This window comes from Myotis brandtii, unplaced genomic scaffold (genome assembly GCF_000412655.1).
Source record: "Myotis brandtii unplaced genomic scaffold, ASM41265v1 scaffold398, whole genome shotgun sequence".
Taxonomy (NCBI): Eukaryota; Metazoa; Chordata; class Mammalia; order Chiroptera; family Vespertilionidae; genus Myotis; species Myotis brandtii.
In genome coordinates this window covers 2,091,831-2,110,251 of record NW_005365280.1, presented here as the reverse complement: position 1 = coordinate 2,110,251, position 18,421 = coordinate 2,091,831, and the positions used below count along the sequence as shown (strand labels likewise).

At 38.1% G+C, this 18,421-nt stretch overlaps 1 protein-coding gene across 1 annotated transcript in view; it reads right to left on the bottom strand.

Annotated features, from left to right (window-relative positions):
* Positions 1-18,421, bottom strand: part of CAP2 (CAP, adenylate cyclase-associated protein, 2 (yeast)) — a 138,546-nt gene that overhangs the window by 85,719 nt on the left and 34,406 nt on the right. The gene's annotated exons all lie outside the window — the stretch shown is intronic.

Below are 18,421 nucleotides of genomic sequence, written 5' to 3'. Positions count from 1 at the left end.
GAGGTCATGGTTTGATTCCTGGTCAGGGCACATGCCCGGGTTGTGGGCTCGATCCCCAGTGTGGGGCGTGCAGGAGGCAGCTGGTAATGATTCTTATCATTTCTCTCTCTCTCTCTCTCTCTCTCTCTCTCTCTCTCTCTCTCTCCCCCTCTCTCTTCTTTCCTTTCTGAAAATAAAATATACTTAAAAAAAAGAAATGAAATACTAATGCATGCTACAACATGGGTTAAACCTTGAAAACATGATGCTGAATAATGAATAAAGCCAGTCACAAAAGACTGCATTTGTGTGATTCCAATAATATAAAATGACCAGAATAAGCTTATTCGCAGAGTGGTTGCCAGGGGCTGGTGGGTGGGGGTGATAGGGAGTGACTGCTAATGAGAATGGGGTTTCTTTTGGGGGTGATGAAAATGTTCTGGGATTAGACAGTGGTAATATCACAACTTGGTGAGTATACTAAAAACCACTGAATTGTGCATGTTAAAAAGTGAATGTTATAATATGTGAGTTACTGTATCTCAACAAAGTTGTTAAAGAATGTTTGAACCCCAAAGTGTTTTCAATGGGTGTCTCTCTTGTCCTTTTTCATAGTGTGCCCAAACCTGTTCCATACCTTCTGGTGGAAGGAAAATTGTCTCTTATGCTACCCCCATACAGATATGCTCACTGAGAGCTAGTGGCTTCCACAATCATTCATTAAGATGGTTCCAGAAGAGATTTCAGTGGTACCCGGATTCAACCCCCCAAAAAGAAGTTGAGTGGGTGGGAAGATCTTCAAACACAGGGTATCATATTCTTTATCCTCACCCTCTACACACTCTTAACTAATTAATTCTTTCATTTTTTAAAATTAAAAAGTTACAGAAGAGCACCAAGAAGAAAATAATTCCAAATACTCACATCCCCCATAATTAATCACTTTTGGCATTATTATTATTATTATTATTTTAGTTTTTAAGAAAATTTGCACAGTTGTTTTTAATAACACAAAGCATAATGATATAAAATAGGTTTTTAAATGTTGAAGGTTTCAAAAATTAAAGTTTTGAAAAAAATGTCTCACAACCTAGAAAAAATCATTATTAACATTAGCTGAATATTTAAGATACATGTACAGGGAAATTTTGAAAAATGAGACCATACTCTAGGTGCTATTTAAAAAGTATGAATTTTAATTATAACTGAATAGTAGCAATGAAAGAGAAATGACTGATAAACTTCAAATAAAAATTTCTGCACTATATAATTATGCCATAAAATGATCATTCTAAGGTTAAAAATTATAAAATAATATGAGATTGGAATAATTATGTGTGGGATTTTAAAGTACATGATATAATTTTAGGTAGTATTGATTGGGAATCAATTGGCAAAGATAAAAACATAAGTACTTTCTCACTGCTATCTCTAGTCCCCTATCGTCCATATTTTTTAGTGGTTGTTTCCATTTAGCCCAATTGATAGCATTCATAGTCTACCTGCAATATTAATTCCCAGAGTTGTTTAGGACTAGTTCTACATTTAAACATACCTAATGGTTCTCACCAGCTATTTTACCACGACTTCTCCATTTCTGAGTTATTTGGATGTTTTTATTGACTGAACTCTCATTATCAAGTATTTTCTTCAAAACAGTTTCAAGGTTGCTTTAGTTCTTCAGGATTAAATAGATCTCCCTATTGTCTTTATACTTAACAACATCTTGGCTGGATGTAAGATCCCGGGGTCTCTCTCCACTTTCAGATACCCTGGCACTAAGTGTGGCAACAGAAAGTCTGAAGCCAGCCTGATTTTTTTCTCCCTTGTAGGACATTGGCTTTTTCTAGTTTGACATCTGAAGATTTATTTCTTTATCCTTAGAGTTTAATAGCTTAAACAAGATGTTTAGGTTTTGAGCATTCTATATTCTATATCCTGGAATAGATTTGGTCCTTCATTTCTAGGAAACTTTCTTATATTTTTCAATATTTCTTCCATTTCATTTGTTAGAATACCTATTCAAGGACTCCTATTATAATCCTCAGATTATATAATACTAGGGGCCTGGTGCACAAAAATTTGTGCACTGGGGAGGGGGTTCCCTCAGCCCAGCTTGCCCCCTATCACATACTGGGAGCCCTAGGGGATGTCCTACTACCTGCTCCCTGCTCCCCTTGGGGAGCGGGCCTAAGCCACAGTCTGGCCTCCCTTTGTGGGAGTCGACCGGGCTGATCAGGGGAAGGCACCAGCCCCATCACCCTGCTGCTGCAGCCACTGCCAGTCACCGCAGCCATCAAGGTGTTTTTATCAACACGGACTCCAGTCCCTTTACCATGAAAAAATGACAACTTTCTTTAGGCATTTTCAAGAAGTGTCTTTCATAGGATATGACATTTCTTTCTTTCTTTATCCTCACCTGGGGATATGTTTCCATTGATTTTTAGAGAATGTGGAAGAGAAAGGGAAAGACAGAGAGAAACATCAAAGTGAGAGGAACACTTCGATTGCTTGCCTCCTGCATGAGCCCTGACCTGGGCCGGAGCCAGGGAGGAACCTGCAACCTAGGTACATGCCCTTGGTCAGAATTGAACCCAGAATCTGCGTTGGGCAGGCCGAGGCATTATCCACTGAGCCAAACTGGCTAGGACAGGATATGACATTTCTTAACCCTCCAGCAGCAGACCTTCATTTTTTTCTCCAGGAGTGTGGTAAAAAAAACCCTAGATCACTTTTTGGACTCTTATTACCCAAGTTACTAAGAATATTACCAGTGGCATACAGGGAGCTTAACCAATCAGCAGTCAGAAAAGGTGTTTCCTCTGCAGTTCACACCAATTGCTGGTTTGGCCCCTGCCCAGGCCTAACGCCTCTGGCGAGTCATTAGCCCTGGGCCAGGGCACCCTCAGCTCCAAGCCACCGTGGCCATCAAGGATCGCTGGCTGGCTCCTCCCTGGCCCAAGCCTAAAGCCTCAGGCCGAGGTTTTAGGCCTGGGCCGGGGCACCCCCAGCTCCCCGCCGCTGCCATCAACGATCGCTGGCTGGCTCCGCCCTGGTTCCCCGCCTCCGCCGCCATCAACAATCGCTGGCTGGCTCCTCCCCGGCCCAAGCCTAAAGCCTCTGGCCAAGGCTTTAGGCCTGGACCAGGGACCCCCAGCTCCCGCTGCAGCCGATCGCTGGCTGGCTCCGCCCGGGTTTCCTCGGCTTTCGCCATCAATGATCACTGGCTGGCTCCTCCCTGGCACAGGCCTAAAGCCTCAGGCCGAGGTTTTAGGCCTGGGCCAGGGCACCTCCAGCTCCCTGCCGCCGACTTCTAGGATCGCTGGCTGGCTCCACCCCGGTTCCCCACACCATCGCCGCCATCAACCATCGCTGGCTCAACGATCGCTGGCTGGCTCCTCCCTTACCCAGGCCTAAAGCCTCAGTCTGTGGCTTGGAGCCAAAATATGCAAATTAGCTGCCATCTTGGCTGGTGATTAATTTGCATATCTCGCTGATTAGCCAATGGGAAGGGTAGCGGTCGTACGACTAATTACCATTTTTCTCTTTTATTAGATTAGATTTTAATGTCCTCATATCTTTTAGATTCTTTCTCTGCCTTTAATTTCCTTGTCTATCATCTGTATTTACTGTGATTACATGTATACTTTTCTCCATTGTTAGTAACCAGATTTTCAACACGGTTTCTTATATACATTAACATTTCTATTTAGATATGATTTTTACAATAATGTTGTTTTTGTTCTTGATTTGTTAGACTTTCAATTTTCCTTTAAATTTTATTCTTGTTTTCTAACCTTTCTTTATGCTTTTAAAAAAATACATTTAGCCCGGCTGGCATGGCTTAGTGGTTGAGCATCAACCTATGAACCAAGAGGTCACAATTAGATTCCTGGTTAGGGCACATGCCTGGGTTGTGGGCTCAATTCCCAGAGTGGGGCAGGCAGGAGGCAGCAGATTGATGATTCTCTCTCATCATTGATATTTCTATCTCTCTCTCTCCCTCTCCTTTCCTCTCTGAAATCAATAAAAATATTTAAAAAATACATTTATACTTTAAATTCTAAGAATATGGTATACTCTTATTAAACCTTGTGAGGAATCCATTTCTGTTCCTTAAGTTTTGTTTTCTTTGAGGGCTAGTCTGTCTGTCTTTTGCATGCTATGTTACTTTCTGGCACTATGTAGCTTCCATGTGCTGATTCCTTGAGCCTTTGGCCACCGTATTGGAGGTCAGTTAATTTTCCCTTTCAATAGACAGTTCAAGGGCTAATTGCCTTGTGTTCTCTACTCTATTAGGGCCTGATGGACTAGGGAATAGGGAAAGGGAGACTCAGCTGTCCAGTCTTTATTTGAGAATTTGGGGGCTCATTCTTCTGGGAATATGTTACATGTCCTAAATCAGGATTCACTTCACCTACATGAAACATAGGCCATTTGATGAAGACTTGGGATCATTTCTCCAATTCCGAACCCAGACAGGAAGCCGTTACATATGCAGAGGGAAGCAGCCCTGTGGCTTCCATTTCTTGTTTCATATTTTCATCTCCTGACTTCCTTTTTTAAGGCATGTTTTTAAGGAGTGGGAAATAGATGCAGAGTTAGGAACCAAAGGCTGCTCAGCCACCAGTTACTGAAATGTGTTGCTTTATCAGGGGTCCTCAAACTTTTTAAACAGGGGGCCAGTTCACTGTTCCTTAGACCGTTGGAGGGCCGGACTATAGTTAAAAAAAAACTATGAACAAATTCCTATGCACACTGCACATATCTTATTTTGAAGTAAAAAACCAAAATGGGAACAAATACAATATTTGTATTTGCATGTGGCCCGCAGGCCATAGTTTGAGGACCCCTGCTTTAGATCATGGCTTTTTTGTTTGGTTACTATCAGTGCATTTTTAAAAAATCTTTTCCTCCCTCATTTGTGGGAGAGAAAAATTCTGATTTAGTTGTATGTGGTCATAAATTTATATTCTTTTATCCTTGTTGATTTCACCTTTAATCTCATCCTGGTTAGCTTCACATCCGTTTTGGGCCAGTTTCTATTTCTCTGCTTTCTCGGATAATGGCTTACTTCTCTGAGAGATAAGTAAGAACTAGCTTGATACAGTTCCAAAAAACAACTAGAATAGCATCAACAGGATTAGGTTAATTTCATCCCAGTGTCAATCAATATCAGAAAATTTTCTGGGCTTGAAGGGTAAAGGTGTTAGCTAACTGGGAAATGACTAGTTTTCGTCATTCCACTTCATTATCGCGTTTTGGTATCTGACAAATTTTCCAAAATATTTACTGAAATTTTGTTTCTAACTTTTCTCATTATTTCTCATCCAGAAATTTTTTTTTACTGAGAAATGGTTGAAATCAAACCAAAATTAGTAAGTCGTTTATTTTAAAATCACAAATTCAATCATCAATAGTATAACAGATCAAGTCTAATAATGTTTAAATGAGGGCATAGTTTCCATTTTGGGATACATCATCTCATCTTATCTTTGCCCTGGTATCTGATTGCTGGGATTATATTCGGCGGAATAGAGGAGTTTTGAATTTTCCTGGAGGCCATTATGACCTATAAATAAATGTGAAGCTCTGAGCTGCATGAATGTTTACCCATGAATCAAAACGTGTGTTTTCAGTGGTTCAAAAGGACTGTTGTTGTCTCTAACAACCACAATTCCAAAAAGAAAGCTATTAAGTACAACTTTCCATAGCTTGGACATAAATAAAAGAACTGCACTGCTCCCAGCAACAATAATATGGAGGTATTGTCCTCATCTATGAAAAGCCTTGCAGGGCCGACTGAATTACAGTTGCTATGGGAACAGCAATTTGGGATCACCTGACTTCTGTAGTTAAAATTGCAGCTCAGAAGTAACATTAACAATATTTTTGTAGTTATCCCAAGATGAACACTATCATTAGCCTTTTTTACTTTCCCTAGAAGCAACATTTAGCATGTTGCTAATAGAGTAATTTTCTGGTGGCTTAGATTAGTGAAGATGGCCAATTTCATTAATTAGTCTCTTCCCCCAATGGCCTCTCACTCAACAATAGAGGTGGAGGTTGGAGCAGAATCCGGCTGAATATTTAGACATCTGCTTCACCTTTTCCTCTCAATTTGCTTATGTAGACAGATCTTTCTGAGGATTAAGCTGTGTGCTTCCTCCTGCTCCCGGGAACTCTGGGCATAACCAGAAAACTCTAAACCATATTCATTTTTAACCTCATTGGTCCAAGTTTCAAAGGATTTTCATTTCACCTGTGAGATATTCTAATCCATCTGCTTCCTGCTTCTGGAAAGTTCCATGAGTTCTCTCAACCAGACAGCATCCTATTTAGGAGCAATTTTACTGAACCTGCTGAGTTCTGATAACTTGAAAGGGAGAATTTGGCTCACTCAGGCTATTCAAAACATTGTGAAAGAAAAAGCCAAACGTAGGGATTTTCAGTCATGACAAATAACTGAGGGTTTTTGCTGAGTTTGTCCATCACACATGTGCAGGACTCAGTGGCCTTTGTGGGTAAATATGCACATCTATCTGCCTGTGAGTAAGTGTGTGTGGAGAGGAAAGGGACAGTGTTGGTAAGAACCAGGGCTGTGCATTTTCTTTGAACCCTATCAGTTATCACTTAGGCGACTGGGGTTCTTGGACAGATAGGTTGGTGGACCATCGTGTTCTATAATCCTAAGGGAGAATGTAGGAGAATGAATTTCAGTAATCAGTTTAAAATAAGCCTTGGGACAAGCAGATATGAGCTAAATACCAGTATGACTTATTTTCAGCTAATCCCCTTGGGAGAGAGCTGGGTCCCTGAGAAAGATGAATCTCTGAATAGTTGTCAAAGCTTTGCATGGTTTAAGCAGGAAAGCTATGGGCTGCAAGGCACCATGTAGATGACAAAATGAGCAGGTGCAACAGAGGGGAAGAGCACAGGCAAGACTTGAAGGAGTTGCACAAAGCATCCAGCCAGGGTGCCTGTGCCAGGTCTTCTGAAACTGGGTCAGCCTCTTCATGAGAGCCCGACAGTGAAAGGAAGGGGCTTCTCCGCTGACTAAGGTCAGGGGAATGAGCATCTGCTCATCGGGTGCAATCTGTGGGCCTGAGAAGGTCACTGTCAATGCCATCCCCACATTCCTTCCCAGTTAGTCTGCCAATGCTCTATATTCATCATTAGAAATTGTATTTTTAGATCTTATTCCATTGGGGCCTCTAATCTACCCTAATGTAGAAGTCCCTTGAATTGCAGCCACCGAAAAGATAAAGAGGGACCTGATAGATAATAGCAAGACAGGAAAATGGGCCGACAGGAAGGTGATACGATGCCCAAGATATATTTCACCTACATCACAATTTTGCTTAAAACAAGATTGAAGATGCCTCATTTTGTAGACATGAAAATAAGCACTGACTTAAATCAGATTATGAAAGGCACTTGGGTTGACATATTAAGAATCATGAAGAAGGCTTACCCCAGTGGTTCTCGACCTTGAATGTGCATAATAGCCATTTGGAGGGTTTGCTAAAACAGATTGTTGAGTCCCATCCCCAGGGTTTCAGATTCAGTAGAATTGGGTGGGCCTAACCAATGTTCTAACAAATGCTGTTTCCGTAATCATTTATTAGTACCAAAGGTTGTGGTTTTTTTGTCCATTCTTTAGATTTTGAACATAGATGACAATGTCATCTGCAATAAAAGACAATTTTATGTCTTCCCAGTTTGTACACTTTTAAATTCCTTTCTTGCCCAATTGCATTACCAAGAACTTCCAGTATTATGTTGAAAAGAAATGGTGAAAGGGAACATCCCTGCCTTGTGTCTGATGTTAGCTGTAGGTTTATTGTATGGTCTTTATCAAGTTGAGCAAGCTCCCCTCTAGTAGTAGTTTACTGCATTTTTATCATGAGTGGGTGCTGGATTTTGTCAAATGCTTTTCTGCATCTATTGATGTAACCATGTGACTTTTTTAGTCTGCTGATGTGATTACATTAATTGAATTTTGAATGTTGAACCAGCCTTGCATACCTAGGATAAATTCCACTTAATCGTGTTGTATAATTCTTTTTATATATTTTTGGATTTGATTTGTTAATATTTTGTTGAGAGATTTTGCATATATGTCCATGAGCTATATAGGTCTGTAGTTTTCTTTCCTTATAATATCTTTGTCTTATTTTGGTATTAGGGCAATGCTTGTCTCATACAATGACTTAAAAGTATTCCTTCTGCTTCTATCCTCTGAAAGAGATCATATAGAACTGGTATAATTTCTTCCATAAATGTTTGGTAGAATTCACCAGTGAACACATTTGGGTATGGTGCTTTCTCTTTTTGGAAGGTTATTAATTATTGATTCAATTTCTGTAGTTGATATAGGCCTATTCAGATAGTCTAATTCTTCTTGTGTAACTTTTGGCAGATATGTCTTTCAAGAAATCTGTTCATTTAATCTAAGTTATCAAATTTGTGGGCATACAGTTGTTCAGTTTTTCTTTACTATCCTTTTATTTTCCATGGGATCTGTAGTAATGTCTCCTCTTTAATTTTTGTTATTAATAATTAGTGTCCTTCTCACTTTTGCTTATTTAGCCTGGTAGGGGCTTATCAATTTTATTGATCATTTCCAAGAATCAACTTTTGGCTTCACTGATTTTCTGTTTTCAATTTTATTGACTTTTGCTCTAATTATTATTTTCTTCTTTATTTCTAGTTTCCTAAGGTAGACACTTAGATCACTGATTTTATATATTTCTTCTTTTCTATATGATTACATATTCATTTTCTATATGATCACTTATTCATTTAATACTATAAATTTCCCTCTTAGCACTGTTTTCAGTTTTTACTGCATCTTCAAAATTCTGATCTTAAGCTTTCATTTTCATTTAGTTCAAAATAATCTTAAAACTATGGTATAATTGACATATGAAATATATAGTTTTAGGTGTACAGCATACTGATTTGATACTTGTATATATTGCGAAATGATCACCACAATAAGTCTAATTGACATCTGAGTTCAAAATATTAAAACAAATTTTTTGGACTAAGTGTCATTTAGAAGTGTGCTGTTGATCTCCAGGTATTTGGAAATTTTCCAGTTATCTTTCTGTTATTGATTTCTAGTTTAATTCCATTGTGGTCTGAGAGCAGACATTGTATGAATCTATTTTTTAAAATTTGTTAAGATGTATTTTATGACCCAGAATGTGATGTATCTTGGTGAGCTTGAGAAAAATGTATATCATACTGTTGTTGGATAGTCTATAAGTATCCATAATATCCATTTGATTGATGGTATTGTTAAGTTCAACTATATCCTTCCTTACCTCATTTTCTGCCTGGTGGATCTGTTCATTTCTGAAAGAGGGGTGTTGAAGTCTCCAAATATGATAGTGGTGTCATCTATTTCTTCTTGCAATTTCATCAGTTTGATGCTCTGTAGTTAGGTGTATACACTTTAAGAATTGTAATATTTTCTTGGAGAACTGACCCCTTTATTATTATGCAATGCCCTGATAACTTTCCTTACTGGGAAGTCTGCTCTGTTTGATACTAACATAGCTACACCTGATTTCTTTTGATTCATGTTAGCATGGTATATTTTTTGCATCTATTTACTTTTAATCTATAAATGTCTTTATATTTAAAATGGTTTCTGTAGACAAACATAGTTGTGTTGTGTTTTCTGATCCACTCTGACAATCTCTGTCTTTTAATTGGTACATTTAGACCATTGACATTCAAAGTGATTATTGATATAGTTGGATTAATATTTACCATATTCCTTACTGTTGTTCATGTATTGCCTTTGTTATTTGTTTCTATTTTTGCCTTTCATTCTTTTTCTATCTTTTGTGTTTTGTTTTATTTATTTTTTGCCTTTTGTGGTTTTAATTATTTCATGATTCCATTTCTCTCCTTTCTTAGCAATACCAGTTATACTTCTTTTTTTAAGTGGTTGCTCTAGAGTTTGCATATACATTTACAATGAATCCAAGTTCATTCTCAAATGATACTATACCACTTCACAGTAGACTAAGTATCTTAGAATCTTAATCCCTCCCTCCAGTCCCTTGTATCACTGCTCTGATTCATTTCATTTATATATGTAAGCATACATAAGTATACATATGTAATATATACATAAGCATACATGATTGAATACATTGCTGCTATTATTATTTTAAATCAAATAAAAATATGAAAAATAAAATTTTTATTGTACCTTCACTTATTCCTTCTTTGATGCTCTTTCTTTCTTTATATATATTCAAGTTTCTAACTTATATTCATTCTCTTTAAAGAACTTGTTTTAACATTTATTGCAAGGCAGGTCTACTGGCAACAAATTCTCTCAATTTTTGTTTGTCTAAGAAAGCCTTTATTTCTCCTTCACTTTTGAAGAATAATTTTGCAAGAAACAGAATTATAGGTTGGTAGTTTTTTCTCTCTCCACACTTTAAATATTTCACTCCACTCTCTTCTTTTCTTGCATGATTTCTGAGAAGAAATCAAATGTTAAGTCTTATTTCTGTTCCTTTATAGATATGGCATTGTTTTCCTTTCCTTCTTTCAAAATTTTTTCTTTATCTTTGATTTTCTGTAATTTGAAAATAATATGCAGTGGTATAGAGTTGTGGTGTATTTTATTTATTTATTTATTTATTTTTGCCATTTATTCTGCTTGGTGTTCTCTGAGTTTTCTGGATCTGTGCATTGGTGTCTGACATTCATTTTGGGGAAATTCTCAGTCATTATAATTTCAAATATTTCTTCCATTCCTTTCTCTCTTCTCCTTCTAGTATTTCCATTATACATATGTGACACCTTTGCAGTTGTCACATAATACTTGGATATTCTATTCTGGGTTTTTCTTTTCAGTCTTGTTTTTTTTTTTCTTTTTAGTTTTGAAGACTTTATAGATACATCTATCTTCTACCCCAGTCTTTCCTCAGCTACATCCAGTCTACTAATAGTCCATTAAATCCATTTTTTTTCCATTTCTGCTACAGTGTTTTTCCTCTCTAGCATTCCTTTTCAGTTCTTTATTTATATTTCAGAGAGGAAAGGAGAGGGAGAGAGAGATAGAAACATCAACGATGAGAGAGAATCATTGATTGGCTGCCTCCTGCATGCCCCACACTAGGATCAAGCCTGCAACCTAGACATGTGCCTTGACAGGGAATCAAACTGTGACCTCCTGGTTTATAGGTCGACACTCAACCACTGAGTAGGCCTCCACTTTTTTTTTTTATGTGGAAAAACGTATTCCATTTTCATTTTCAGACAACTTTGGAACTTCCATCACAGTTTCATCCTCTTGGTGACAGAGAATCTCCCTGTTACCTGCCTTTGATGTAAGTATGTAGACTTCTGGACAATGTGTGTGTGTGTGGGGAGGGGGGCGGGGAGAGGGGGGTTATTTATACCTATGTGGGAGGGGCTTAAGAGCAGTTATCTGGTGGAGAGGATGGTGGTACTGTATGGTGGAAGGAGAGGTCACTCAGAGGCTCTATGATTAACACAATTTTTACCTGAAATGTTTCTGTTTGTTAAAAATGGCAATGTTGCCCTAGCCAGTTTGGCTCAATGGATAGAGTGTTGGCCTGCAGACCTAAGGGTCCCGGGTTTGATTCCGGTCAAGGGCACCTACCTTGGTTGCAGGCTCCTCCCTGGCCCAGGCCCTGGTCAGGGCGTGTGCAGGAGGCAACCAATCAATGTGTTTCTCTTACATCGATATTTCTCTCTGTCTTTCCCTCCCTCCTTCCACTCTTCCTAAAAATCAATGGAAAATACCCTCGGGTGAGGATTAACAACAACAAAAATGGCAATGTTCTCTAAAGATGCTTTTATACTCACTAAATGAGATTTTGTTTTTTGTGCTTATCATGGTTATTTTTGTCATATTTATCTGTGGATGCTTGGTGACTAATGAAGATAATTGGGGAAGATTATCTTGGGTTGTGATGGCATAAACTGCCTCTGCGCCATCACAACCCAAGAAAAAATATACAAGTACTTAATGCTTCTTTGCTATGACTTCTTTAGTTCCCATGGACTTTTGCCAAGTTTGCATAAGTTTGGGAAAGGGCTCTCTCTCTTCTCCATGTGCCAAATAGAAAAGGTCACAAGAAGCCAGAATTACCATTAGCAAAGAAACTGGCACATCTGCTTGTGCTAAAACTTGTTCTGAGGGCAAAATCTGTTTTGTCAGCAACATAGTCTAAAGCTGGAAGTTAAGAAATGAGAAATCAGGTTGATTGCTGTTTGTTGTTGAAATAGCCACAGTGACACAGGATAAGGGTCACCTTCCCTTGGCCTGTAATTGGCGACATCATTTCAGTGGGCATCTTAATATCCCACCCAGTGCTTGGCATGTGTCACTTGTCTCTTACATATGGCTGCCACATATTATGGTGTTGATGCTATGTTATCAAAGAGAAAACAGAATTTTGTCCTTATGAAATAAGTAAACCATCAAATCAATGGCAGTTATTTCTCAGAAGTGGGACTATAAATGGTTTTTGCTCTCTTCTTCAAATTTATTGTCAATTTTTCTACATGAAATATTTAAATTTTATTATCAGAACATTTATTTCGAAGATATAACTGAGTGAAATAGAAATTTATTAATTAGTTTTTAAAAAAAGTATTTTCTGAGTAGCTTCTATGTGCCTAGGTTCTACTAGTTATAAATCAGGGGAAACAAGTGGTGAACACAGTGAATGGTCAGTGAATATGAGTGATAAGTGATAAGGTATTAGCTGTATGGAATGGACAACAAACACCTAATCTTGAAAAAAATGGTTGGCTGATAATCACGACTGAAAAGTTAAGTTTTCCCATTTGGTTGGCTTGACAAAACACAAGAAACATTCTCATTAAAAAGGGGAATGGCTATCACCAATAACAGGTGTTGGAGAGGTTGTGGAAAAAGGGAATCTTCATTCACTGCTGGTGGGAATGTAGACTGGTACAACCATTATGGAAAGCAGTCTGGTGATTTCTCAAAAAATTGAGACACAGCAATCCCCCTCCTGGGTATACACCTGAAAACCTTGAAAGCATGTATTTGCAAAGATATATGCACCTCTATGTTCATTGCAGCATTATTCACGGTGGCCAAGACATGGAAACAACCCAAGTGTCCTGTGATAGAGGACTGGATAAAGAAGATGTGGTACATATACACAATGGATACTGCTCAGCCACGGGAAAAGATGAAATACTGCCATTTGCAACAACATGGATGGACCTTGAGAATATTATGCTAAGTGAAATAAATCAGTCAGAAAAAGCTAAGAACCATATGATTTCACTCATATGTGGAATATAAAACTGAAACTTGTGAACACAAGCAACAGTGTGGTTGCCAGAGGGAAGGGGGTGGGTGGTCCTAATATAAGGTGACAGGAGAAGATTTGACTTTGGGGGGTGGGTGCATGGTGCAATATACAGATCTTGTAATCAAGAAACCCACACCTGAAACCTATATGTTCATGTTGACCAACGTCACCCCAAGAAATTTAATTTTAAAAAAAGGGAATGGCCCTGGCTGGTGTGGCTCAGAGGTAGAGCATCGGCCTGCACAGTGAAGGGTCTTGGGTTTGATTGACAGATTCTCGGCCAAGGGCACATACCTGGGTTGCAGGTTCCTTCCCTACCCTGAGTCAGGCAGCCAATAGATGTGTCTCTTACATTTATGTTTCTCTCTTCCTCTCTCTCTCTCTCCTTCCCTATCCCTCTCCCTCCCTTCCACTCTCCCAAAAAATCAATGGAAAAAAATATCCTTGGGTGAGGATTAACACAAAAAAGGGAAGGTATTCTTTTTTGAAGAAAAGAACTCTTCTTTCTAGAACCCAGGAATCACAATGGTTAGTACCCAGTCATTTCTAACCAGCGTTTCCCTTATCATGGCTCTCTGCTGTTCAAAACAACAGGTTTAGCTAAAGCCTATGACTCAGCTTTGGCTGCCTTTTTGAAGTATCCAGTGTGTGCACAATTTACATCTAAATTTACAGTCTCACTAGGGAAAGGAAGCAATAATGTCACACTCCACTTACTTAAAAATATGTTGGCAGTGCTCCATTAAATCATAAAGACAAGCTAATTTAAAGACTCTGGCCTGCTCAAATACCAACAAAGTCCCAGTCAATTTCAGGCTCTGCCTTAGCCAAAACATACATCAAAAGGGCAATAATTTTATATTAGGTAATTGTTATAAATTAGTCTATTTACTGCCTTTACAGTTGACTGGTTTTTTCCTTTCAATGATACCACTCTCATTGGCAGAGAAAGGAGGCATGCTTATTGAACAGAGCTAAATAGTTTTGCAGTCTGGAAAGGAAAGATGAGTAGGTAGATTGAGAGTCAATGTTAGACTACGAGGCACATTTTGCAAAAAAAAAAAATCATTCAGGAACTGACAATAAAAGAGGTTTATTCTTCATTAATAGGACTGTTGCCTTGGCAACTCACATAAGTATTTACAGCAGCCCTGGTGCACAGTTCTGACGCTAAGACAGCTCTAATGTGTCCTTGCTGCAGCTAAGCCTGGAATCTCCCATTATGTATCTCAGCTGCATTTTTGGTCCAGTGATCTCAACACCCAACCAACTCCACCCTAAACATGTCAGATCCAGCCCCAAATAGGCAATTTAAACAAATTTTTTGGTAAGTCAAAATGAAAACCGGAGATCAATGGTTTTCTTTCGTAAAAAAAAAGAAACTGATTTATATAGGGAAATATAGCTTTGCTTTTATTTTCCTGCTTATCCAGCAGAGGGCAAAGTATTTTTTAAAAAGAAATGCCATGAATGTTACTGTGCATTCAAATCATTTCCCTAAAATCCTTTTTTCCTAGTTTGTAATGATTACCACATAGCCTAAAGCATGTTTAGACACTGCAAGTATATGAATTAGTACAATGCGTGTGTGGGGGAGGGAGGGGTGGGGACAATAAATATTAGGGAGCGCTTGCCATTGACCTAGCACACTTCCTATTCTAGGAATTTGCCTTGAGGAAATAACTGTATAATATGAAAGAATGTTTGCAAAAGAAAATGCTTGCAATTGTATTCCTAATAGGGGAAAATTTGAAAATATCAAATGTCACTAATTTTTAAAATTATTGTAAATAGTATTAGATGATCATCATTGCAGGGAAAAGACCAGGGTGAAGCTAGGCAGGAGCGCAGGTGTGCTCCCTGTCAGGTTCACAACCTGGGGCCTCCCTAGTCTGGGCCCTGCATAAGTGTATACCAGTGTACATCATCTCACCTACATACAGTTTTGATTGTGTAAATCAATTATGGTGTAACCTTACTATGCAGTCATTAAAAATAATGTAGACCTCAACTTACTGACATGGGAAGATGCTCAGAATATTTGGTCTAAGTTAAGCAAACAGGGTACAAAAATTGAATGTGCAGAGAAATTTGCAAAATCTATAATAATAAAACCAATCACTCTAATTAAAAAAACACACCAAATAATTGTTGCAATTTATATTGTAAAACATCAAAGATTTGAAAGAGTTATAAAACAGTGAGCATTTCTTAAGACATAGGAATAGAAAATAAAAGAACCCACTATTGTTTAAGTACATTGGCTTTTCTGACGGGTGTGAATATTGTTACAAGTTTGTAATCTGGAAAAAACTATTCTCCTAAATTAACTTCATTTTCAAATTCAATCATTGTGTAGCTACAAAACATTTGGCAGTTTGGCCCCTCTCCAAATCTCTAATTTGTTTTTCTAACACTTAAGGTATCTAAAGAATTTATCAACATGTTTCAACCAAATCTTTTGATGTAGGAAGTTAGAACTTCCTGGTTGATGAGTCTTGGGTCTACACAAGGAAGAATAGTTGACGGTTCCAAGACCACTCCGAAATACTAGAGCCAACAGGCACTCCTTATTCTAGAATGTACTGCGACTCTAAGCATTGTCCTTCCACTTGGGTATTGAAGCCATTCTCTCATTTAACGGCCATGCACATACACATATGCTTTGTGTCTCCAAGGAGGTAATGCGTTCTTGAGGACTAGACCAGTGGGTGCCTTACACAAAGGGGCCTTTCTTACAACAGAAGCTCAGTAACGACTGCTTAGTAATGAATCACTTAAATGATTAGAAAGCAGTGGTGTAGCAGAGAACCTGTGGGCTTTATATCTTCAGACAGACTTGAGATATAATCCATCTCTGCCCCTTACTAGCTGCAGGGCCATAAGAAGTTACCTGACCTTTCCGAGTCTTGGCTTCTTTATCCCGAATGTTACCTACCTAAGGGTTCTCCTAATAATTGAGTGAAGCAATGCTTGTCAATAGCTGGCAAAGTGCCTGGCACACAGCAGGCCCTCAATAAATATTAGTTTTCTCTCCTCTTCTTTGCAATGGCCTCTTTTAATAATATGAAAAGTGAAAATAAGGCAGGAAAATAAAGATCCCTACCGATGATAAAATTATCTATGAACCAGATTTTGTTCATTCGACAATGATATCTACTCCACATCAATCCATCTATACTGAGATCTTCCCGTGAAGAGTCGTTGCTGAAACAGTGGTTCCCCACGTCCCTATGATTTCCCAGGCAGCTCAGAACCCTGACGACTAGGGTGCCCTACAGCCACGCTGCATGGGATGACACCACCAGGTGCCTGCATTTACCCACGTGTCTTTTGCTGATCAGTGAACTCCCCCACTAAAAATGACTATTGTCAGCAATTCAATGAATACTGTTCCAGACTTCATTTTTAATAAGGGTGAACCTTTTAAAGTGTACATATGATCTCTTTGCTCTCAATTCCTGCTTAGTTGTCCTCAGAAAATCTCTTTTTCTGCTTTTTTTAATCCCATTTGTGAATTCCATCGTTATTCTTATAATCAAAGGAGTGTGATATACACTCATAAGGAAAAAAATCCTAAGTTTGGTAGTGGATGTAGAAACAGGCCTGATATCAGCTAAAAGTATAAATAATCTGTATAGAAATCATTATTTATTTATTTATTGATTGATTGATCTTTCTCTAATTAAACTCACACTCCCTCAGGCACCAGCATTCATGATAAACTGCGGTTTTTCATTTAGTGCTATCATTTTCCTGCTTCATTTAACGAAAAGCAGAGTGGAAGAATTTTTCTAACATTCTGCATTACATAAGTGCTGCTCAAAAAACGTTTGGTGAAGGTTTTTATTTTTAATTTTTCATCTGTCACAGACTAATACTTTTATAAAATAAATTAAAGAGCATCACTAGAAACATGAAATGAAAACCAGATAATAGATTTAACAGACTTAAAATGACTCTGTTAGATTGTTATAAGAATTCCAGTCTTACTCACAATTTCTGTACTTATCTTGTGGTGAACCATTAGCAAAGACTTTGTAGACAGCAGTGGTCTGTGTCCTATAAATGGAGTAATGCTTTTCTGTATCTTTGTGTAAAAACTGAGCCACCCATCCCTTACATTAGGTCTATGGGCAAATGTCTTCCAGGTTTCTAAGAACTAATTTATGAATGAACTTTGGGGTAGGATCCCCATTTAAAAGTTTGGGACTGTCTGTATTTGAATATATTTAGACAAGCTACTGAATTTTTTTCCTCACTTTCTATCCAGATGTTTAAAATTATATAAATACAGGTAAAGACTCTTGAAACCAGGGAGAATTAATTGTTGGAAATACGCAGTGAAGTCCCAGACAAATATTTAATTTCCCAACTGGCCCTTTCAGACTCCAAAGTTATTTCTTGCCTGATTACCATCATTCTGAATGCTAATGATAGAAGGGGAAAGCATCTGCCAAAACCCAATCCAGACAGAAACACCAAACAAAATTCTATTTCTCTTTCAATGTGACCTTTAGTTTAAAATACATATATAAGGTTCAGAAAAATAGCCTGTCTCCTATAGAGCTCATGGGATGTCTACTGGCAATGACTACGTTAATATATTGATGGATTTTCACGTCACTTATGAATTCTCATTTAGCTTTCTGAAGATGTCTTGGAGCTCTAGACTGTCAATGGCTCACTTTCCTTAACTACAAAACAAGAATGAGAATGAAGGAAATAAGGGAAGTACTAGATTAATTGTCAGAGCTATGATAAATTCAGGGTGTGTGTGTGTGTGTGTGTGTGTGTGTGTGTGTAACTGTGTGTGGTAAACAAAAATCTATAGTCTATATTTCTTCCTATTTCATTTGCTACTTCATGACTTAAAAACCTGGCCTTGATTTTTTTTGAACTGTTAGTCTAGGGCAGTGGTCGGCAAACTCATTAGTCAACAGAGCCAAATATCAACAGTACAACGATTGAAATTTCTTTTTGAGAGCCAAATTTTTTAAACTTAAACTATATAGGTGGGTACATTGTTATTAACTTAATTAGGGTACTCCTAAGGCTTAGGAAGAGCCACACTCAAGGGGCCAAAGAGC